Source organism: Poecilia mexicana, unplaced genomic scaffold, assembly GCF_051168715.1.
Source record: "Poecilia mexicana isolate PSO_F unplaced genomic scaffold, ASM5116871v1 scaffold_20, whole genome shotgun sequence".
Classification (NCBI taxonomy): domain Eukaryota; kingdom Metazoa; phylum Chordata; class Actinopteri; order Cyprinodontiformes; family Poeciliidae; genus Poecilia; species Poecilia mexicana.
Genome location: NW_028263389.1, coordinates 11,397,802 through 11,421,964, shown reverse-complemented (window position 1 = coordinate 11,421,964; position 24,163 = coordinate 11,397,802). Strand labels below are relative to the sequence as shown.

General features: G+C 38.3%; 1 protein-coding gene across 2 annotated transcripts in view; it reads left to right on the top strand.

Moving 5' to 3' along the window:
* sulf1 (sulfatase 1) overlaps positions 1-24,163 on the top strand; it is an 82,136-nt gene that overhangs the window by 14,998 nt on the left and 42,975 nt on the right. Inside the window, exon 2 of one of the 2 annotated variants that reach the window (XM_014992712.2) lies at positions 23,041-23,262. The gene's annotated coding sequence lies outside the window, so the exon portion shown is untranslated. Of the gene's footprint in view, positions 1-22,517; positions 23,263-24,163 lie in introns of those variants that run through there. The other variant, XM_088001477.1, reaches the window with a different exon arrangement.

The following is a 24,163-nucleotide window of genomic DNA, read 5'->3' as shown; positions in this document are numbered from 1 at the left end:
TCATTATGGGTTTTTATGTTTATGGAATTAATTCCAGTGAATGAAAAGCAGAAGGATGTTGCCACTGTTGACAAAAGGATTTGCTGCTGTCATCTTGAATCACAAAGTTTTATTATCATTGTAAACTTTTTTTGTGTGCATGTTTTACAACATCAAACAGCCCGAGACTGAATAGATATGAGAACTACACAGTCCCAAAGATACTTATGTGAAATTTAGCAGAAGTTCTTGTACTATAATTAAATAGAGAATAGTTGAAAACATGCGGTGGACATGAAAGTAAAACTGCAAATGGCAATCTATAAATGGGTGCTTTAGTCATTTTGGGAATCTGTTCATCACTGGATTTTATTTGCTAATATTGCTTTGTTGCATGTTTTGGACAGAATTTGGATGCTTCTTCTAGGACAAAACGATTCCTAAAAATCTGTATGTAAAAATAATACAGATATAATTTTAAAATATATTTTGACAAAGAAACAATCAGTTTTTGGTGATGCTGTGTTGAGCACAGTAGGTATTTTTTTTTTTTTTTTTTTGGAAATGGCACTTTTTATTGTATCGATAATGAAAGTTTACCTGTCTTGACAATAACTGTTTAGTCAATAAAATGAGTTCTCAAAAACTGGTGGCGGGCTGCATCACCGAAAATTAACAAATATAATAAAATCCTCAAGGTTATGGGACAAAGTTGTTTATAAATACAACCCCCAGCAAAATATGAAGTATTTATGAGATGGAATATTCCTAATAAACTTTTAGATGAGATACTAAGTTTTTTGCGGGTCTCCTTTCAAAGGTTATCTGAAACAAATAGACTACGTCCAGTTTTAGTTGAATTTCAACTAAATAATAAATGGTACTCTGGGTACAAAAAAAGAAAAATAATCAAACATTGAATATCATTAATATAATGTTTGATACAACAGACAGGTAGTAGAGAAATCCCTTTTTATAACTGAATGAATAAGAGACGTCTGCCATAAGATCAATGTATTTTCCTTCAACATTTCAAGACAGCGATGCTCTTAAATGGTTCCTACAGATTTGGCCTGTCTGGTCTTTTCTCCTAGCTGTACTAATCAGGGATCCTTCTGTGTGCTTGTCTGGCTTTTTCACAGCCAGCCTGGAAAGTCTGCTAATTTATGAGTCATTTCCTAAGGAAAACACAAGTCCTCAGTGAGTCCTGATATAAGGACACCACTGGGTGGGGCAAATAATGTGCAAAGTTTGATTGCTAGGAGGATGGAGGGTGTTAAACATTGGGTGGTAGAAAAAGGAAATGGGTGCTGCCTAACTAAAGAAGAGTACAATGTGGAAAAAAAAAAAAATCAGTTTTGGCTTCAGAAGCGGACGCATTAGTGTAAAAAAAAAAAAAAAAAAAAAACGTCTGACAGAAGAAAGCTTGAGGCAGGAAGAAAAGAATAAAAGCTAAAGCCATCGTAAAGCACAGTTGAGGTAATCACACTCTTGATTTGCAATAAATGAAACGGGCAAAAATAAAACCTATTAATATTCATCTTTATGGCTCGTTGGCTTGTCGTCCAAATGGACCATGGATGGCTACACCAAATTTAATCAAATCTACTCCAGAGTTTGAGATATTCTTGTCTGAATCCCAAGTTTAATCCTGGGCCAAACTGTGAGTGGAGCTTTGATTGCCTTTCAACTATGGTTGTAGTGAGATGGAAAAGCCATTAAACCTAGAAATATCCCTACAGTTCAAATTATTAATAGCCATGCAGAGGGATCTGAGAAATGACTCTGATCTCCATCCACCTGTTGAAGATAAAACGGGCCTGTTACGAGAGGACACTATGACCTGGTATTACAACAAATGGGCTTTTTAAAGTCCTGTAAACATTTTCTTTGCACTGTAAATGAAGGATAAAGCAGAACAAGTCTTATGAGATGTTAAATCTTCTTAATGGAACTGTCATTCACTGGTAAAAGTTAGTTTAATTCAAAACATATGTACTTGCTATTGTGTGAGTTGGCTGAAAAATAACAGACGAGCAAAAAACATTCACCTTCATGCTTAAGAGTTAATTACTATGTCTCAAGATTAGACACCTGTCCTGCTTTCTCACAGCTTTCAAGGGTCACAATAAAACTTAAGATGGACTTGGACTTGTCCAAATCTCTTTCTTCAATGTCTGTTTTCTAAGGCAAACAGTCGTCCAGCCTTTTTGCATCCAAAGGTCACATAAATAAACATTTCCAAGCGCAGATGCCAACTTTACTTCTCTGTTCGCCAGGAATTATGCACGGTATATTTGAGGCAGAGACACATTAACGGTCATGGGCAAAAGAGTCCATATTTCACCATCTTTTATATTGGTTTGTCAACTTAATGTGGTGTTGTTGGTTCCAACTAACTACAGGAACTGCCTGTAATGGTTCCCTGGGTTGTGGTGAATTAGCGGTAGGGTTTTTCGTCATTTTGTTTGGGGAAACATTTAAGCTCCACCATCACAGTGGAGCAGTTTTAAAGTTGATGCTTGTTTACGCAGTGGGGCAATTTTGAACTATAACTTAAATATTTTTGGGACAATATTGTTTTAATCATTTCTGATCATTAAGATTTATTTTTGCTCCATTCAGTATTGTTAGTGTATTGGTTTCAATTTTTATTTTAGTGTTGATCTTCAGCTTTTGATTTAGTAGATCCATTTGTGTTTGTTTTCCTGCAGCTCCTCAGTTTAGTTCTTTGTCTAGCTGTACTGCATTTCAAAAATTTTTTTTTTATTTTTATTTCTCACCCGGTTCTCGTGTCACTCAATCACCTCCCCGGTAGTCAAAGCCAGCCGGTTTCTTTAACTCCTCATCTGCTTCTTCCAAGCCCCCGTTTCACTCTGTGCATTTATTGCTCATTTCTGATGCTCACCAGCTCCTTTCATGCAATTTTTCTTTGTCCTTTTCTAAGTCCCTCCACAAATGCTCACATGCAATTGGGGGCTGCTCTTCTCGTGTCTGCTTTTGGGTCAGACTGCTCAACAAAACATGACAAATGTATGTTGATATAAATGAAAACATTTGCAAACGGAGCATATCCTCAAAAAACAAGTTAAAAACACAACAAAGTTCTAAAGACAGCCTTGCTTAAAAGTTTATACTTGCAATATCCTCTCTTTATATGGCAGCTTGTAACTGCTGACCTAATGATTTTTATTACAGTTTCCTTTTCAGCAGCCACTTATTTGTATTTCATGCATCAGTCAGACAGCTACGGGTCAACCAGTTCAAAGTGAAAACATCCCAGTTCTGGGGACTGGCTGTTGATGTGACAGCAGATCAAGGTTTGCCAAAACGCTCATAAGTACAGACTGGGCATGGCCGGGTACAAGACTTTTACTTTATGACATTTAATAAAAGCACCACCGCATTACTGTATTGCTGTATTTAAAAATATATATAATAAAATGTAATATTGTCTCATTTCTTTTAATTAAAAAAATATCATTCATGCCTTTAATGTTGTCTATAACCTTATTGGGTTTTCCAAAAATTCAAGCAGAATTGAAGTAGTTTAAAGTTGAGCATTGAGCTTGAACGTTAGCCCTCTTTTCAATTCTAATTTAAAAAAGTGAAAGTATAACAAACTGCGATAAGCAGTGCTAATTAGGTCATTGATGAGGTGCTTAGCAGTCGAGATGTGTTTTTAGCTACAGTTTTTAAAATATATGAGGAGTTATGAGTGGCCTTGATTTACATTTGGTAACTTTAGAGCTGTTTTATTTATTTTTTTTCCTGGAGCATAAATACTTCCAAACATCAAAATCTGTCTTTTACTGAAACGATAGTAGGCTTTTATTCAGCTGACTAGCAGTGCACAGCAACAAGAAATCTAAAAAATCTCCACTATCCTTTGGCTTTACATTAAGAGGACTTTCAGCTATAGAGCTGAAAAGAACTGAAAATGTATGTTTTCAGTTTTGAAACTATATTTATAACCTTGTTATATGTTGGCACCAGTAGCCAACAGTTGCTTAATATGTATCTATTGCCTATTTTCTACCAGTGAAAATAGGCAATGCCAGTAACTTTATAAAGATGCTGGCATGTTGCTAATATTTGTATGATTAGTGATTGGTAATAAAGAGTTTGTATAAATCTGTCATATTTAAGTAGTTGCGTTTAAACAGTACTACTAGAAATGTCTTTGACTATAGTATTGATCTAGTAATCTCAACCACTCGTCCAATTAAAGGGCTAATCTACTAAAATGACTCACACAGACGGTTCCTTTTGTAAGTCCTGTCATGAGCATATTTATATAGCAGAAACCCATCCACAGTTACACATAAGTTTTGGTGGTAGTGGTCTGCAATGCATAAAATTTATCTCTTCTATCATGAGTAAATACGGAGCTCGAGTGGATCTGACAGGCAGTGAATCCAGATGTTTCTGCAAGGCTTATTAAACAGTGAGCACATTGTCGAAGAAGCAGTAAATTCTTAAATGGGGAAGAAAAGGGAAGATGAATTTTTCAGATGGCAGCAGAGTGGTTTTTAGTTAAACACTGCATTTCTGAGAAGCCCTCCTATCGCAGCACTTTGTTCTTTAGTCACAGCTCTGCTTTAAACCTGGAACAACAGGTGTTTTTCATTGACATAATTCTTAACACGGTCTTTTAGTTTACAACCTGCCTGCTACTGTCTTCCTGCTGGGAATTATTGCCTGGGATTTGCGGTTTTCTAATCTCACCTCCACACACCGGCCAACTTCGACAGCTTTCATACTCATTTGACATGGCAAAAGCTATGCATCAGTTTGCATGGCACAGGACAATAAAGTTAAGCAGTAGAACTTATCCCATATGCGCCAATGCTGCTTTCCTGACCCTGAAATAAAAGACGATGCCTAAAATGGACTTGTATTCATGTAGAATTGTCTTCAGGCCCGTTTGCGGATTTACAGCAAAGTGATGTCTCCGGAGCAAAGTCTGAATTTTCTGTTTAAAATATTTCATTTGGCATGTCAGAAATTAACTGATTAGAGGTACAAAAGTTGTGTATATTAGGAGTCAGGCAGCCAGCTTGGAGGAAAACATGCAGACGAGGGATCATTGAGTTTATCATCTAGGAACCTCTCATCACAGGTGTTTGCTGCAATGGCACTTGACATCTTCTCAACTCCCCAACAAGTCAAAGGCCAAGTCTTTTCTTTTCCATTTAGTTAATCCTTTCATAATTAGTGCTGCTCTCTATAAAGAGTTTTTTGAATTTGAAAGAGTTGCTCAAAGAAATTGAACAGTACTAAGAGCAATTTGAAAACCAATCTTTAGATCAAGCACAGAGCAACGGTATCCTTCTTGGGGATTTATGTCTCAACTAGTATGTTTTTGTACTGTAGTGTCAAACATCAGTCGGCTGGCCAAATTTGACTTTTAACTTCTTTTTTTTGGTTAAGTACAAAATATCTTTGCTCGTTTAAGTTGGACAGAACAATGTTAAGAATTAATGTTGAGATTAATCTGATAATATTATGAATTATCAACCTTTTCTGTCTTCCTATTTTCGCTGCATGTCATGAAGATGCTTTCATTACTCTGTACGAGTTGTCCAGGGCAACGCCGTGCAGGTCTGTTGTGTGCACATTTGCAGCAACAAGACTTGTGCCATGTTGCTGACTTTAAATTTTTACTGTCCCTTAAAGTGAGAATCCACGACCTTATATTCATCTTTCAGCTTGTTGTCCCCCGTGGACACGACTGTAGACCATCTTATTTGGTATGGAATACAAACTGACAGCTTTTGTTATGTGTTGCATTACCACATGTATTAGGTTCTCTATATTCCACAATCCACACAATGTCTTAACTTTGCATTATTTCTTTAACGCAAGAAGCTAAACGATTTAAATAGCCAACTTAGGCCATTAAATGTCTTCAGCTGAACATTAACAAAGCGGTCTGCATGGGTTTTTCAAAAAATGGGCAAACCATAAAACATTCCTCTCTTTTTAGAAATGGTGAAAAATTATAACGTGTGCCCACTTTTTCCCAAATGGAAAATGTCAAATTATAAAAAAAAACTGCTAATGTGTTTGAATTCAGTCGTCAAAAACTTTCTTTGGCACTAAAAGTTTTTGATAAGAAACACTAAATGTTTTGTTGTTGCAGTGGAGCCTCCAAGAGAGCTGTATTGCAACCCGACAACTAGTCTGAAATGTTGTCTTCATTCTATTTTTGATTATGTTTTAAACCTGTTTTTTCTTCCTTGCTGTGTCTTTTTTTACTTTACTTTACGATCCATAAAGTCTGCACCACCTTGCAGCTTGAGAAAGGAAGGAAATCAACTTTAGGTGTAATTGGGTACGTTTACATATGAGGCGTTCAAGTATAATGTTTTTTCTTAAGCAAATAAATAAATGCAAATACAAATTCTGGTAAATTTGTTTGAAACGCTCACACCTGTGAGTAATTCTCAAACATTTAAAAAATTTAATATTGTAATTATAGATATATTTTAACATTATGAGACGCATTCAACGACAACATCTTGCATGTCATTCCACTTATGTTTCATTGAATTGTTGGAAGTGGTGGTCTTTGTTCGTAAGCTGTGATTTCATCTTCTACCATTAAATTGCCAAAATTCTGTTTAGCATTGCTACAGATTTTTAGAAACTACGAAAGAAATAAAAAAAAACAAAAATCAAAAATAATTTCTGATTGGATTTTGAGTTGATTTTGAGTTTGGCAACATGTGTTCACTGCTCGGAAACTTTGTTATTGAAATAATCTCATTGTTTGATGAAATCATTGATGATGGATAGCTAAAGGTGTTCCACCTCTGAGTGAATGACATAATTTACAACCAGAGTCATTAGTTTTAAAGTCGCAGCCTAAACGCGCGTTGCGCATTGATGGATTATAACTTGAAGTTGGACATGTTTAAGTTCAGTTGCTAATGTGCAATGATGTCACACAGAACAGCATGGTTCCGTGTAAATCTCTAATGTGGTGAGAACAGGATCTTTGGAGTTTGATTAATGATGTGCAGGAGAAACGAGTAGCAGATGGGATGCTGATTCCTTGTTTTTGGTGAGCTGTTAAACTCGCCAGCTGTAAAGTCTGTGCCTATCATAACGTGTGGAGGCTGTGTCTGTCATTAGAAGAGCCTTGTTGGGGGGAGGCGAGGGGGAGAATGGACTGCTATCACTTCTGACTGTCTGGAGGAGACAAACAAGCCACCAGACACGTACATGGACTCATCTCCAGAGACCTCAGGGTGAACTGCACTGTGGGCAAAAAATATGTTTGTGATTTTTCAAGAGAACTCTGTCAACGCCAGAGCAATTTCATGTCTAATTTTTTAAACTGAGGAGAAATGTTTGGAAAGACGCTCCGCACCAAATAACGTGGAATCAAAACACGTTTTAATGCATGGAACATGCCATGTGGCCTCATCCCTAATCCATCGTCTGCAGACAACGGATTGTCCTAATAATGGGACTTTTTAGTCGTGTTTTTCTTGTCTTTTTAAGAGTAACTGATGTGAATCTATCCATCGGTGTGTGTTGTATGTCAGCACAGGCGTCCTGATAATGGCATTAGGAGTCATTCTTTGTTTTCCCAGATGGAAACCAGATTCAGCTCTCAAGCTAATTTGAAACACCATCAAAGTGACTTAAAGACGCCTCTTAAGGCTCATTTGGAACCTGAAGAAAGGTTAATCATTTGACCTTTGGGATATGTTAGTGCGGAAACCAACTCACTGTAGTTGTAGTAGCGTGACAAAAGAATGGCAGCGGGTAAGATCCGACTACAACACTCGTGCTTTCATTTTCCATGGTTTCTGAACCAAAACTGTTTTGAGAGAAAAGGCCTAGAACATTTTATTATGGATCAAAGGCCAAATGCATGTTGTCTGATCATGTCAGTTTGGTTAAAAAGAAGTCTGACATTTTTCTTCTTGAGATTGAGATGTTTTTAGCTGTCCCAGCAGTGAATTGCATGTATTGTCAAGGCAGGCAGGCCTTATTGGTCCAATGGAAAAATTAACATGTGGAAATATGCAGTGGGTCAGTAACTGTTTGTTTGACGTGATGTATGTAGAGCAAAACCGTTTAACACCATTCCAATGTTGTGCAGTGTTAGTTTGGTTTCTATCACTTTTGTACTGAAACGTGGCATTTGTCTTCTCTACCCAAACATGGAATTTAATTAATTTGATCAAGATCAAACTTAATTCTCCCTTTCTTAAGAAATGGCCATTGGTCTTGCTACATCAGATCTAAAAGAAAAGAAATGTAGCTAAGATAATTATGCTTCACTACAAATAATAAATGTTCTTTGAATTATCAGATGAAGACAAAGTGACTTGAAGAGTGATGTCTGTGTGTGTGTGCATATCACGCATCACTGTAAATAAGTAAAAATACTGTTCTGGCTTGGCCTCAATGTTTCTTCTCTCTCAGGCTCAGATATCAGCTCCCATATGGTTCCTTAATCTGCAGGTCCTGCTCAGGTCAGCTCAAGCAGAGCCAGGTAACACGAGCCAAACTCATAACTCAACCATCCTCCGAAGTGCATCCACAGAGACTGAGACGGATGACTTTAATGCGTTCGCCTCTTCTGAATACCGAATACGCTGGGAGCTATTATCGTGGGGTGGCCTATCTGAAAACTATTATCTGCAAGAACAGCTGCTGCGAAGCCAAATCTGTGGCAATTGCTTTAGATAAAATACCACCTTACTTGGTGGAAAAGAACTTGAATGTGACAGTGGCCGGCTTTCTTCTTAGTCCTTTGACCATGAGTTTCATGAAACCTTTGACTTGCTTACTTAGCACTCTCCAAGGCAGCTGGACATGGCTCGTCAAAGCCATTTCAAGAAACGAGAGTACTCTCCAGAGGGTTTGATCTTTGGCCAGATAAGGAGCCGTTTCATGAGGCTGCAGTCCTCCCCTCCCCGACTCTGCGAGAACAGCCACAGCAGGACCCCAGTGTGAAAAAATGCCTCTCTCTCTTGGAGTTCTCCCATCTTCTCTTGCGTGTGATCTCTAATAATTCTCATGCTTTTATATCAGTTGACATGACAGAGTTTGGATGTGTTACCGCAACAAAGCTGCAGCTGGAAAGCTTTAGCGGCTTAACCTGAACGGTGAGGATAAGCAATTGACCTACAGTTTCGCCAGAATTAGTCATTTGAGCTACCCGGAATAAAACAACTTGATTTCTGTTGCATCTTTAACTGGTTTAAGGTTTTTCTTTTGCTATTTTGTTTTGGATTATTTTTTCTTCTTCTTCTTCTTCTTCTTACTCTTTCCATCTATAATGAATAGAATTTTAACAGATTTTTATTTTATTTTATGGACTAAAATGGTGTGCACTTTTCATTTTTACTTTAGATGCATTTCATATATACATTTATATATAAAGGGGGGAAAAAATCATTAATTGACCTGCCAGTTACTGATCAGAGCAGAATAAGATCAAGGGAAATTTGCAGATTTCAATCTCTGATTAAATGCATCACTAATCATAAAAGTACTCCTTGCTTTTAAAATAATGCTAAAATTTGCTGCATGATTTGTACACGAGTTCACTGTGTGTACAAGAAACATCCTTAACAATTAGATGACTTCTTATGGTAATTTGTTGCCCTTGACTTCATTCAGGGATGTCGGGGTAATGGAGCTGTACACAAACACGAACCACACTTTATAGATTGTCATTAAAAGGAAAAAAAAAAGGCAAACTTGCTCTACTATGTGTTGATCTATCATAATAAAACTCAGTAGAATAAATGCAAGTTTTTGGACTGTAAAGTGACAAGATGTAAGAAAAATAACGGTACGAGAGGGGTGAGACTACTTTTGCAAGTTGCTGTTGATGGAGTCTTTTCCTCTCGATCCCCCTCTGAGCGTCTTAAAAAATCTCTTTAGGATAAAACTGTTGCACACAGGGTGCGCTTTCATCAACACAAAAACCACAAATGCTAGCTCCTGATGTGAGAGCAGGCTCTTGTTCAAAAGAGTGCTTCACTTTTTGAAAATAAATAAGTGTGTGTGTATATATATATATATCTATAAATATATATATAGATATATATATTCAGCATTTTCACAGCTGCTTTTTGAGTTGATGTCTAAATAAGTGGAGGGAACAGGGACTGAAAGTATCGTGAAAGTTATTAAAGTTGATGCTTACAGAAAAGTGCAGAGATTTTCCATTTTTCTACTAACCCTCAAAGGATTCCAGTAATCTTAATGAAACCAATTTTGAAATAAAGACGCCTTTTAGTCCCAGGATGCATGAAGGTAGGAGCATTTAGGACGTAGCCGCCGGGACGAGACCTGCCCTTTGAAGTAGCCTCTGGTTATTTTTCTGCTTGACAGATCAGAGCAAATGTCCTGGAATCTAAAGGGAAGTACCCCGCCGTCCCAGGTAAATGGTAACTGAGGACAGAACTGTGACATTTGGAAAATGGCTACTGCTGAGTTGGAGCCATCTGGACGTTTTGCCCTCCTTCCAAACCCTTCAATTTGTAATGTTTAATAGAGAGAGGAAAGGGTGCACTTGCAGGAAGATTTGTGCCAGTAGTTTAGTATCAGTCATCAAATAATTCTGCTGCACTTCAGAGAATGTGTCACGGTTTGGTGCTGGTAAGGTGTTGACTGAAGCTACACAGTCTTCACCTCTGCAGGAGGAATGCGAGTGTGGAAGACGTTAAGAGAAGTCTTTGGACTCTGTAAAACCCCAAACGGCACCTGGTGGAGTTCATCTTCCCCATGGGAACAGTAGGTATTGAGGGATGAGACACGGTCAATTTAACTAAGTGAGATTCACTTCCCCACCATGGGCTGCGCGGGCTCTCTTAAGAAGGGCAATGTGCAGAAGGTGCGGCGGGAAGGTGGGGGGTGGGGTCCGAGGGGGCATTTGACAGCACTTGCATTTCATTTCTCAATGTCCCCCTGGAGGTTTCAAAACAAGCACTGGGGTTAAAACAAAATCACTGAGAGCTGTTAGACCACAACTGGTGCTCGGTGAAATCTGCTTCTTATTGGGAGATGTTTTAGGTGTGTGAGAGAGAGTGATGGGTTACCAGGAAGACTGCAAACGATTAGGTCCCACTAATATTATAAATGCTCCCAGACAGATGCCTGAAGCGAAAACAAGTTGCAAGTAAAACGAGATAAAAAAAAAAAGTCTGTTCCGCATCTACAAAGGGAAATTAAGTGTTTTCTGTTTTTTTGTAGTTGACATTAATGTTTGATCAGCATGTGGCTTGGTTTTCAGGAGACTGTTATTGGGATCAGCTTTGACCCTTTATAAATTATATTTACCATCTTTGCAATGGTAACAGGGCAAGAAGAAATGCCTTGCATAACCAACAAAGATTTTGAGCGTCCAGTCAAGGAGAAAAAAAGAGACGCTATTCAATTTTTGTTGTTAAAATTATAATCTTAACAGATATGTTAGTGTCAGAAATGTACTTGGTCTTTCTGCACATATACAGATGGAAAACGCAAGAGAACACCGTTGAACATTGACAGTAACTGTTCAAAATCAGTAACTGTCAAGACTGTTACTATTTAGTTTATTAATTGGACAAAACTCAAACATATTCTAGTGAAAAGGCTAGTCTGCTAAGCTAATCATACAGCTAAGAATGGTTGTGTTGGAAAGAATAAGAGGTTCTTAAAGAGACGGAGGCTAATTTCAAGGCATCAAACTGTAAAGTCAAATTTATTTTATTTTTGATACATGCATCAGACAACATAATTACTTGATTGTGCTATAAATTGCAACTATGTGCCCTGAAAATACATAATACACCCACTCCTTTAAAAGAACTTAATTTTATGCAAGAATGAAGGAATTTGGAGCAAAACGCACCAAATAACTGAACATTCGAAGAAAGGATTTACCCATTTAAAAATGAGAAAATTAAATGTGAATTGGATTAATTATTAAACAAATCAGTCGGTCACAAAGCTTCTTTACGGTTTACTTGTATAATTTATCATTTTGTCGTGTTTATCTTTTGCCAGATTGTTTTTCCGCACCAGCAGTGGACATGATTTAGTGCTATTTCAACACAACAGCTTTCAGCTCAGCTGGATTCAAAGAAACGGGGAGGTATAGAGGAATGAAAAGAACTTAGGCCACAGATAAATCAGCCTTCACACAATTCATCATCTTAGCCTACCTTGAGTTTTCTTTTACCACCAGACTTCTCATCTCCTAAGGTGATGGCCCAGAACACACTGGCTCGTCATGAGGAGTAATGTGAGGAAATAACTTTCTGAAGTTACAACACCCTCCCCAATTATTTACCCTCACTCCATCCTGTTAAAGATTATTGAAAGAACCTGTAAAAACATAGTGTATACAGTTGCATACAGTTGCTGCAAACTTAATTTTATAGTGTATTTGCAGATGATGAAATCGAATGACCCCTAATCAAACACAAGTGAGAAAGTGATTTGTGTAATCTATGGACAAAACTACTTTTGGAGCAGTTCAAGGGAAGTATTCAAATGTCCATAGTTGTGTAAAACAATTTGAATTAAAAACTAGTATTTAATGATCCCATTATTGTCCAAAATCAAAATTCTAATTGTTTGGAACCAGAGATTGAACACACAAGTTGTTTAGGTGAGCAGCTTTTTTCTTGTATCCTCACCTGACTGACATGTTTTATTGTCTTTCCTATTTCAATTTCTGAACAATTTCTTCATGCTTTATTTTTACTCAAATAAGATTGACATTGCAATAAAAAGATGATTTATCTTCAGACTATATATTAGTTTTTATTTAGGGTACGATAGACATGTAGATGGTACCGTATAGTCTGTAAACTTTAGACGTTTAATGCAGTTTTTAGCAACTTAAAAAACAACAAAAAACTTTACCTTCACTCTCATTTGGATCCTGACCAGTTGCTCTAACCGATCCATCCAACTATATAGTTCCTACAGCATTTTTACCGAGTAATGCCAAGTCTGCATTCTTTCTATTTGAAAATGACAAAATGTAATTTTTAAATGTATTTTTACCGATGTGGTTTGTGTCAAAAATGAACAGAGTTTATTTATTTTTTTGTATAATTAAACTGTTCCATGTCTATGCAGCTGGCTTTCAAATTTCAAAAGGAAAATTGCCTACATGCATGTTGGAACACTGGATAGATTAAATATTCAAAATCTAATCTTTCTTACTCAATGTATGTATTCTTTAGCATTAGTTTTTTTATTTTTTATTATTTGTTTTAATTAAACCTGGTCATGGTTTTCGCCCTGCAAGAATAATGCTTTGAAGATGAAACGGTGTTCCGTTTATTCATGCTGTGTTGGAAGACAGATGACAAATCGGTCAAGAGTAAGATGCCTTATCCTGAAAGTCTTAAAGATAGTTTCCAGCTGCATTGCGATGCAAAAACTATCATGAAGGTAATGAATGTTTTTGTCAACTTGAGAGGATTTTTACACTAAATTGGCTGCTATCTTAAATAGCTGCTCTCTCATTTTCTCACAATTGTCTGTTTATTAGAGACTTGGTACCTTTTTTGCTCCCCTGCGCTTACACTATTCTTCTTTTTGTGTTTAAGTGTGGGCGAACCTGACTCGACTTTGTTTAAACAGGAAGTAATAAAGGCTCATGCATTTTGCCGCATGTCAAGCAAGAAGGAACAAACACAATGCCACAGAGAAAAAACTTTTGGGGGGGAAAAAAAAGACCTGGCTTTAATAGCACTTCTTAAAACAAGTTTTTGCCATGTATTTGTGCAAACAGAGCTGGAGATAACCGATGCCAGGTTAGCAATTATACTAGCTCCTTTTTATTTCCCTCCAACAAAAGAACATCTGGAGAGATAAAGACTCACATTTAATAAACAAACTGCTAACCGGTTACCAAAACAAGATATTAAAGCAACTCAAATAAATTCAAGCTGATGTTTTTGCTTAAGTGCTCTTCGTGGATAAGGGTGATTTATAAAAATGACAGGATCAACTACACCACCATTAATTTTCTCTGTTAGAGCAGATTCCCGCCTCCTGTTCTTCATACTAAAAAGAACTCTTGCAGAGAGATTTAGTGAGACTCGGCATTTTAGATGTCGTTTTCCTTTAAATCCTTGACCTCTCACTCCTCACGTATAGGTCAAAGGTCATGTCTGCCAACCAGAACACTCTATATACAGTGAGGGTACTTGGGTGTTTGGGAGTGTTTTTTTTTTTTTTTTTTTTTGTTAGATGGAACAGGATGTTTTTCTCGATCTCAATGTGGAACAGCTTGTAATGCTACAAAGCCACTACATTGTTGAGGGATTATCACTCTGATTGTGAGTCTTATTTGTTCTATTTATAGCTGTAAATGGTGGCGTTTCTGCTCCTTTCCAGATGGCGTTCATGACTAGGACTTGCATATCCTGTACAATTGACTCCAAAAGTTTGGCTCTCGTGAAACCCGCTCGCCATGCGAACACATCTAAGCCAAGTGCTCCATTTGCCTGCTGCGTGCCTGCTAGTAATTTGAAACACAGCGGCCTTGTCAGTCAAGTGCAGTGCAAAAGGGCTCACTTTTAGGTGTTTTATGATCTGGGATGAATTTATGATGCCTGAACTGAGGTTGCAAAAACACAGAAGTGAAAGCCCTTTGACTTTGTATTGATCTAGATTTCTCCACTTACAGTGCCAGCTGCAAAGTTTTCCTTTGACTTCTTGGTTATAAAACCTTCAGATTGTGATTTGTATTTGGCTGCTGATGCAAGAAGAGCAGCTTAATGTTTGACATGGAACACTATTGTTTAATATCATGATGAAGATGCCAGAAACATGGGGTTCAAGCCTGATATGATGTTGAAGGGCATGGAGCATAATTTATGGGTGATTTCTGAGACTTTTTGACTCACTTGACTATTCAAACCTGGGCTTCATAAGTACGGTTTATTACCCATAATCTATTAACTTTTTCATTGCACAGAATGCAAAGCAGATGGCAAGTGCTAAACTAGTAGAGGCTCGCTGAAGGTCTTAAAGGTTGTTGAATATAGGTGGTGGCATCTCTGCTTTACTACGTTATTCCAGAGTTGTGGAATGACGCATAAGACGTTAAGACGTCGCTGGCTTGCCGTTGTGCCATAGTCATTGCTTCGTACAACCAAATTCCAATTAAAGTACATTGAAGGTTGTAGTTGTTTTAAAAACTGAATCTGCATTGAATTTGCCAGACTATGTAGAGGCTTTTAGATTGTACCCGCCAGTTTTTTTTACTTATGTTCAAACTTGTCACGGAGCTCGTGAAGAATAACTTTCTTTCTGCGATTCGGTCATTTTATGTCGGTGCATATTAACAATTTTATCACCTCTGCCATTAACAGGTTGAACAACCCTGTTTCCTCATAGAACACAGCTTGGTGTTATACAGTGTTTAATGAAGTCTGTGCTTGCAGACAGAGAGGTCCTTGACATGGTTACCTGTTCATGCTCTCTTTTCTTTTTTTTTGTTTCTTTCTCAGTTTTCTATAGTGTTTGGCATCGTGACTTTGGGGGTCATAGGATATTGTTTCTATTGGGAGATTTCTGTCTTCATTGGGTGAAATGTTTTGAGTCATTATTCATCTGAGTGACTCTGACAATATACATTATGTTTTCTAAAAGAGGACTGGATTTTGATTTAAAAAATGTCCTTTTTATTTAAAAAAAAAAAAATTCATAACATCATTCAGTCCAAGCTTCTAAGGAAGTTTGGAAAAGAAAGACCAATTTAATTAATGTATCCTCTAACACACTTATGGCTAGCAATTTTTAAGATAGTTGGTGATTTTGTTAATTTTCTTAGCAGTATATCTAATTTGTATGAACTTATTTTACATTTTTCCCAGTGAGAGTACATGCTGCTGCTAAAAACGATTAATTTATTTTCAGACTTTTTATCCACAGCTTTACCACGGGAGAACAGCACCGTATGCCACCTTCTTGTCAAAAGAGGACAAGGCCAGCTAAGGAGCATTGAATAGATCAGAAGGCCCATCACTCCTCTCATGCATATTCAAGCATGTGTACTCTCACTCACACCCTATGAAAGGCATTTTGGCTCCTGGTCAGGGGAGACTTTCTAAAACCCTCAACAAAGAGGTAATTATCTTCCAAACAGTACAGTCACAAAGTGAAGCAAAGGACCCCAGACATGTTTGCAGAGATCTAAGTTTTTTGTTTTTTTTTTCTTAAAAAAAAAACCTTTGTCTGTATTTTGCTCTCTGCAGCCACTGAGCACCACACAGGAAAAAAAAACACTACTTTAACCTGCTTCTGTTCACTGTCTTTTCAGTTTTTCTGACATACTTTCTGACAGTTACCAAGTACTAAAGGAAGTTATGCTCCTTAAATGGATTATCAAGAGTTTTCTTTAAATGAATGACCACCCACCCACACAACTTCTGACTATAAAGTTATTTTTGGAATTGGCTCAGGTTGTTTTTTTTGGCCAAAAGCTTTGAACCTGGAAACCAGAAGATCACAAATGTTTGTTTGGTCTTTATCGTGGCTGTTTGCATCGATTGCAACACCAAGTACTCACATTAAATCAAGCAATTTATTCACGGCGTGTTTTAAGCTCGTCTTAGCCCTAACACAAATTAGCTTGCTAGATCATTTTGATGATGACCCGTGGACGAAAAGAACAGTTTATTTAGAGGCAAGTGGTGCTTGAAAATAATAATTTATTAACTATGTTTACCTTCACAAAAATACGTTGCAACTTGTTTCTTCTCTGCATCAGAGGCGCTCCAGGTAGGGATGCTGATTAAAGAAATTGTTTGTAGAATCTCCAAGAAGTTTAAGTAGAGCAGGCAGCAATGGAAGCACAATAAGTGGGTTGATCTTCTAAGATGATTAAAGTAAAACATGATTTTGCCACTTGTGCAGAGGTTGCTCAAAAAAGGGCAGGTAGATGTTTGTGTTTCTATTTTGTACGTTTTCAGACGGGACTGCTAGGAGAAGAAACTTCAAACACTAATGTGAGTTCTGCATCATCCGGACAACGAATGGTCCCGAGTCCTGTTGGTTGCCTCTCATCAGTGAGAGAAGACTCCATCACAATCTTGCTTAAAATAGTGTCTTGATAAGAGTGAAACTGCAAAGTGATTTTACAATTTACAGAAAAGCAAGAATGTGTCACCATCTTTAGGAGGAGGCCTAGAAGCTGATGTCCAATATATTACAGCAAATTGCAGAAGTTTTGAAAAGATGATGTTTATTGTTGAGCTCCAGTGCAACAAAAACCACAAACTTAAAGTATGCGAAGCAGAACATTTTGTCAAATAAAATCTTATGGAGGCCTACGACTTTAAATCATGACTATACTGACGGTAATTTTATTTTATTTTTTTAAAAGTCCCCCAGACTTGCATTGAGACATTCCCACACACAAATTAAGTAATGTGAAAAACAATTTCTCCTGGTGAATGAAAGCAGGTGTACCTGTCAGACCTCTCTGCTTGGTATAACCTTCAATACACTGCTTGGCCGAGTTTTATAGACACAATAGCGTCCAAGTGTGCGGAGGCATTGCTGGAATTTGCACCTGTTTGAGACCTGACTCCTTTGGTCTTTCCTCTTGCAAGCTGTCCTTCTTGAGCCTTACAGTTCGGGGAAAAAAAAATAAAAATAAGAACTGTCCTCAGAGTGCGGATAAATGAATGTTGACATAAAGCAACAACCAAAAACAAAAATGATGGTAAAGAGGTTGGTTTATGAGGGAAAGACCCAGAGAAGTAAAATAAGCTTAAATAAAGCTTAAAATAAACTCGGTTCAGGGGATTACTGTGCTCTTGAGTTTATTCCTATACAAATGATCAGTGGCGCTGTGTGGCCCTTAATTTGGGTCATGCGGTTGAAACCATTCGTATTTCTGATTTTTCTCCAAGTAAGAAGAAACAGGGTCCAGGCACAGATTGAAAGGCTTCTCTTCCCACCCGCGTGCGAATCGCAAATAACATGCAGGCTCGCTGCTCCCCCCCCTCCCCGCCCCCCCACATGTCCAGTAACCCAACAACACCCTTTTAAAAGCCACAGTCACATCCCTGTGTTTCATCTTTCTAGCCATGGAAACATTTGTATTCTAATGAAGGTGGCCTGTGTGCCAAGTTTGCCATGTGGACATCGGTGCTGCTGCTGCTGCTAAGTTTGTGTAACAGCTGTTATGTATTTATTTATTGAAACTGAGGATTTTTGTAAGGCTCTCTCGATCGGCTACTGACAGCTGAAGGTCTGCCTTCATCGTGCCCCTAAGGAGACAACTGAACAGCCAATCTGCTCAACGCAAATCCTCATATTCACTCTCCACAGGCTACCGGCGGCATGCTTTATAGGATTATTTTCAACCAGGCATTTTGGATGTAGTAGTATACATGGCCCCTTCCGTCCCATTGAATGCCCCCCTTCCCCCCCTTCTTTTTCTCCTTGTTCCTGCCTTTCACCTTCTCGCCTGAGAGGATTAGAAAGTTAGGCTTCCGGAAGCGGGGCAAAACCCCGTTCAGGATGAGACTTCCACAAGCCTCTCAGGAAGGAGCAGGACTCTGACTTTGCTGCAACAATTATTACTGCTTTTTTTTGTTTTTTTTTTCCTCCTCATGTCTACCAGGGTTCAAACTTTTTAGTGGTCAACAAAGTGTTGACTTGTGTTTCATAAAGAGTATTGGTGTAAACAAATACCTTTTGAGCCTATTTCTTTTTTTTAAGTGTAACTTTTTAAAATTTTTCCAGAGACTGCTTGGGAACTTTGTAGCAACCGCTCAGAGAAATTGATTGTATTGTTGAATGCATTTAGTATAGGGGATACTGTTGATTTGTAGCTACTGTTGGATTTTTTTTCTTTTTTTTCTCTTTTTTTTGTTTTGTTTCATCACTGCTGTACTTTTTTTTCAAATGGGAAAGATATTCTGGGGGGTCAAAATCAATCCTTGCTCTGTAGCTACAGGGTACAGATCCAGATGGTATCATGTCCTATAATAATCAGCCATGAAAAGCTGCAGAAGCATCATTATTTATCCTTTTTGTTGGAACCTGGGCAAAGGATGAATGTGACTGAATGAGATAAAGTTTTAGTAATGACAATCTAGCATTTAAAGAAAAAAAAAAGCAGAAACATATCTAGTTTAAAATATTTAAAAATGTTCACTGAGGGTTTTCTTTTATAGTGAAGTAAGATGTACGTTGATATTTTGGAAACATTGGTATGACTCCCTCTGAAATAGTTGAGGGTCTTATGTATTTTTATGTATTAAAATACATAATAAGTAATAGGAAGATGTGACATTTATGAAAAATGTTTTTTTTTTTTTTTTTTTTATACATATATGTCCAAACTGTCACTCTATCATGACTTTATAGTATGTGATGGAATCTGTGAAAAAAACTGAGCTCCTCTAGTCTCCTAGTGCTAATTGCAGAAATGCATGACTCCATCCGAAACAGCCAATCAGAGGCAGGAGGAGAGTCTTAGTGGTGATTTGTCTTTTCTGTTGGTCAGTGCAATGGGGGAGATTTGTCATTTCTGCCAGAGAGATTCCAAGCATTTCTGATGCTTGGAGTTTGTAGCGATTTAGTTCACCTTTTTAGGATGCAACTTGGGGAGCACAAAATATTGCAAATGTATCATCACAATAGCAATCTATGCAACATTGTTAACTCTGTCTAGTTAACCAATTCATTTCTTATCACAAGCCGTAGCGTCAGAGCTCTGTACTCGTGCTACGCAGAGCTAGACTCCGTCACTCACTCATGTTGTGGCTGCATCCCGAAGTCCTCCGCTTTGGCAGGCTACGCTGGCACAGAGGCTGAATCATAGCTATGACAGCCCCGATGTATCTCATTCAGCCATGGAGAATGGGGCCAGTGAACCGAGGAGCCCCCCAATATCGGCCTCTGCCTGCACCTGCAAGCCCAACCGATGACTGGAGAGCTGGAGGGAGGCAGTTTGGAGGTTGGAGGAGGGGCAGGGGGGCCTGGGTTCACCTTAATAATGGAGCACAAGACAAATGAGCTACTATATGAGAGACCCAATCAGAGAAATATAAAATAAGGGGAAATCATTCAGTTTAATGGCAACTTTGTGTCAGATGTTAAGATAACCATGTGGTGGACTTTTGGCAAACTCTTTGAAGTAAGCTTGCAGAGAGAAGAGTGAATGGGGGTACTGCTGAACCCCTGCAGGTCATTCAGTCATTTATAAGGTCCAATTTTTAACGGCCTCCTCCTGCTTTTGCCTTTGTGCCCGTCGGTGGTTATGAAAATAGAAAACGGAGATTAAATCAGAAAAAGGATGATATGCGTTTGAATAAATCAAATTGCAAGCAAGCAGTAAAATCTTAAAAAAAAAAAAAAAGGCATGAAGGACTTACTTGGATGTTTTCTCTGTTGAAACAGAGCCTCGTTTCTTCTTAGTTTGTGTGGATGTAAGACGTTTACAGATGTGCTCCTCTCCCCCAGTGTGCCAGCCATCTTTAATCCTGTAAAGAGAACAGAGATCTTGGTCGCCTCTGGCCGTCCTGCTGGCCGTCCTGCAGGCCCTTTTGGAAACCTCTCGGCCGTGAGAATGGGGGTTCGGGGTTGGAGGAGTGGGTTAGGCTGTGTGTAGCCATGCAGGAGGGGCCGAGGGGACGGTCTTTGTGAATTTAGCTAATCTAATTTGAGCACTTTTTTTTTTTTTCTCCCCAAGGGCCTGACTCATTCTCACTGCTGTCTCTGTTTCCAACATCAGTACAAGCTGGTGAAAGTTTCATGTGGTCTTATTTAGTTTAATGTACGCCTAAGGGGAACATAACTTTGAGCATCGACTTTAAAGAAGGACTCTATCTTTGCGCTTTTTTTTTTTTTTTTAAGGTCTTATTTTTAAATGAAGCTATAACACTGATCCACATGGATCTTGGGGATATCCCTGCATGACTTAGGACTTTTTTTTGTGACTAAAGAAAAGGTTTAAAGGGTTTTACGTGTATGTATAACTAGGAAAATGGAACAAAAATATTGAAAGTATTTACTAATGACTGTAAAGTAATCTGAATATACTGGTGTTTATTAGAGACAAACGGAGAGATTCGGTAGTGACTGGAATCGGTTGATTATTCAGCTTGGCCAGAATATTTCTGTTCAGTGCAGAATTTAATTTTATTTTATTGTATTTTATTTTATTTACTTTGGATGTAGACTCAAAAGATACTTATTTTCTTTGTTATAAAGGAGTTATTTAGGCAAACCGAAATGAAGTATTTTATTTGTTCATTCAGGCTGCTAAAACGGAGAGCTGAACTTGTGCCAGTGCTTGTCTATTCAGTCTTAAGCCATTTTGTACTTTTGCTATTTTTGTTGTTTGTACCAGAAAAAGTCGGGTATAAAACAGAGCTGCTCTAAATGGACGTTGATTGCCTCGGGAACAGTTGGTTGAGCTGGAAACAAGAGGAAGCAAAATCATGGTGTCAGTGAAAATGAAAACGAACCACTGCTGAAAATGTGATGGAGATATTGATACTTTTTTTTTCTTGGAAAAAACAGAAGCTTAAATCAGGTTTTGATAAGGACAGTTGGAGAATACCCAATCCAGTCAACTCTTTCTTCTGAGTTGTTTTCCTGCTTCTTCTGCACCGACCGTGTGAAGCAGCAACAGTTGAGGTGTTTATTCCCAAAGCCACAAAAGAGGTGTGTGCAATTTGAGGACAGCATGAGTAAAACAAAGCTGTCCTATGTAATATAACTCTGTTCTTGTATTGTTGTGATACTTTTTTGAACATTTGGAAGGGATAAGAAACTGCCTCTGAACGTCTTTTGAACTACAAGCCTTGAGATCACTACCATTGATTACAGTCAGTTGTATAAGGGATGCCAGTAATGCCAAATTTTGTGGTTGTATTGGGATTTGAGGACAGAGTTGAATACACTGGAATAAAGAAAATGTAAAAAATAAATAAATAAATAAATAAAACATTATAAAAACATTTACTTATAAAAGACTCAATTAATAAAATTTCTGATTGCTGCTTTTCCAGTATTTCTGAAAAACCAACTTGAAACCAAGGTATTGTTTTTATAGAATAGAAACAAACCCTTTAAAAAGTTGTTTTTTTCCCCTCGTATTTAACACCTGTGATTAACTCACTGATCTTCCTTTTCAAGGGGGAAATTGTCTCGTAATCCTTCTTTAATGGATCAGTAAGTGACACAGTGGTTCTACTAAACGATGAAGGCAACAGCTTTCTCACCTACTGCTTTTCTTTGTCTTTCCACAATGCTGCAGTAATGGTGCTGGAAGTAACTAATCAAACTGTGATTGCCTATCTCTGATCACTTCTCTCTCTGTCCCACTCTTACTTTAGCTGAGTTTAGAAATTTTATTGTCTCCTCCTTCTAACCTTCCTTCTAATTTAAGGCAAAAGGTGGTGAAGGGCAGGAATGCAGCCTGGGGACTGCAAGAATTTATCACACTAAGGTGCGAGCGCTCCTGTGCCTGCAGATGTAACAGTTTAGTGCCAACAGCATTCCCACCATGAAGCCAATAGGGGTTTTTATGGCATTTGTAACTTTTATTCTCAGGACCACAGACCCTGTGACTGCTCAGAGAGGAGTGGGAGGTGGAAAGGTCAATATACTCGGGGTGAAATAGTTTGTGTGTGTGACGCACTCTTAATATTTTCATCAGGATGACATAGATGAAACAAATAGTTTATCCTTTCCTGCCTCTACTGTTTGAAAGTGTCCTCTTTTTTTTTTTTTTTTTCTCCTCCAACTCCTGCTCCCCTCCCATTGCTCCCGTTTCCACTCCTCTCGCTCTTCCTGTTGGTCTACGCTGCCTCTCGGGTTACGATGACTGGGGGGTTTTCTTGCTCTCAGTTCATAGTGTCCATACAAGGTGGGGGTGGTACTGCGTGTGAGTGTGTGCGCGTCTGTCTCTCCCTCTCTGCTCTGTCCCGTGTCCTTGTCCCTGCCTCCTGGCAGCGAGGAGCCACCCAGCAGCCGGATTGTGATTGGGCAGGGGGAGTGGGGCTCTTGACACAAGCGTGGTGCTGACTTCTCCGGGACGTGTTTCAACAGATGGTCGAGGTTAGAGAGTGTCATCACATCGGAGCGAGGATTAGAGGAGAGAGGTTGTCTTCCAGGAGCTGTGTGGTCCCCCCCCACCCTCCTCCTCCTTCTTCTACACTTGAAACTCAAAATCCCAGCACCGGGAGACAAACTCCTCCACGAGGAAAGGAAGGTCTGGTGAAGAACGTGAGGATAAAGCTCAGACAGGACTCCTTGCCTCCTGCCTACCAGGTACTACACAACTTTCCCACTGTTTCTTCATTTAGTTTTTCAGAATTTCTCCTCTCTTCTGTAAAGTGTTTGTCAGAAATACTGACGGCAGAACATCTGTGACTCTGTAAGAAGAGATATGTAGTTGCAGTGGGCAGCGCTGTTTTTGCAGTCTGTGTGTACTGCCTGTACCGCAGCCCTTGTGTGTGTGCAAGGTTTTCATAGTTTTCCCCCTGAATGACAGGAATTCCCTCCGTCGCAAATTCCTCCATCTCAAGGGATTAGAGAGCACCACATTCCATTAATATCATTTTTTTTCCCTCAATGCAAAAGCATTCACCTGTTAAATGTTCAGTTTGCCTAAAGCATAAGGTCTTAAAACTGAATCTTGGCTTCAGTGAATGTAGTAAATCTTTTCTCATCTAGAAAACTGGAGACCTCAATGTGTGATTGTATTATTTTGTTAGCTGTAAAATCCATATTTTTTATGTAATTGCTCTCTTTACATCATTTCATAACGCATTATAAGAGTCAGACAATATGCTATAAGTTTATTTTTGTCAAAATATCAGTAATGACATTGTATCACTCAAACAAATAGTCCAAAATAGCATCAGTTTCCCTGCTGAAGCAGATGAGTGTTGTGATGTGAAGGAGGAAGAGAGAGTGGAAAGAGAACTTTTTTTCTTCCCTGTGTCTTATTGTTATAGTGATTCTGCATAATTAGAGGCACACCAATCAGTCCGCCAGTTTTCTGTCAGTTGATTCTGATCAGTTACTGTATAATAATGTATCAGTGCTAAAAACATCCAGCAACCAATAGCTTATACTCTATGAATTAAATAAAAATCTGTGAAATGTGCATAAAATCGTGAAATTCCTTCATTTTTTTATTGGATTCTGTCAAGGAACCTGCAGTACA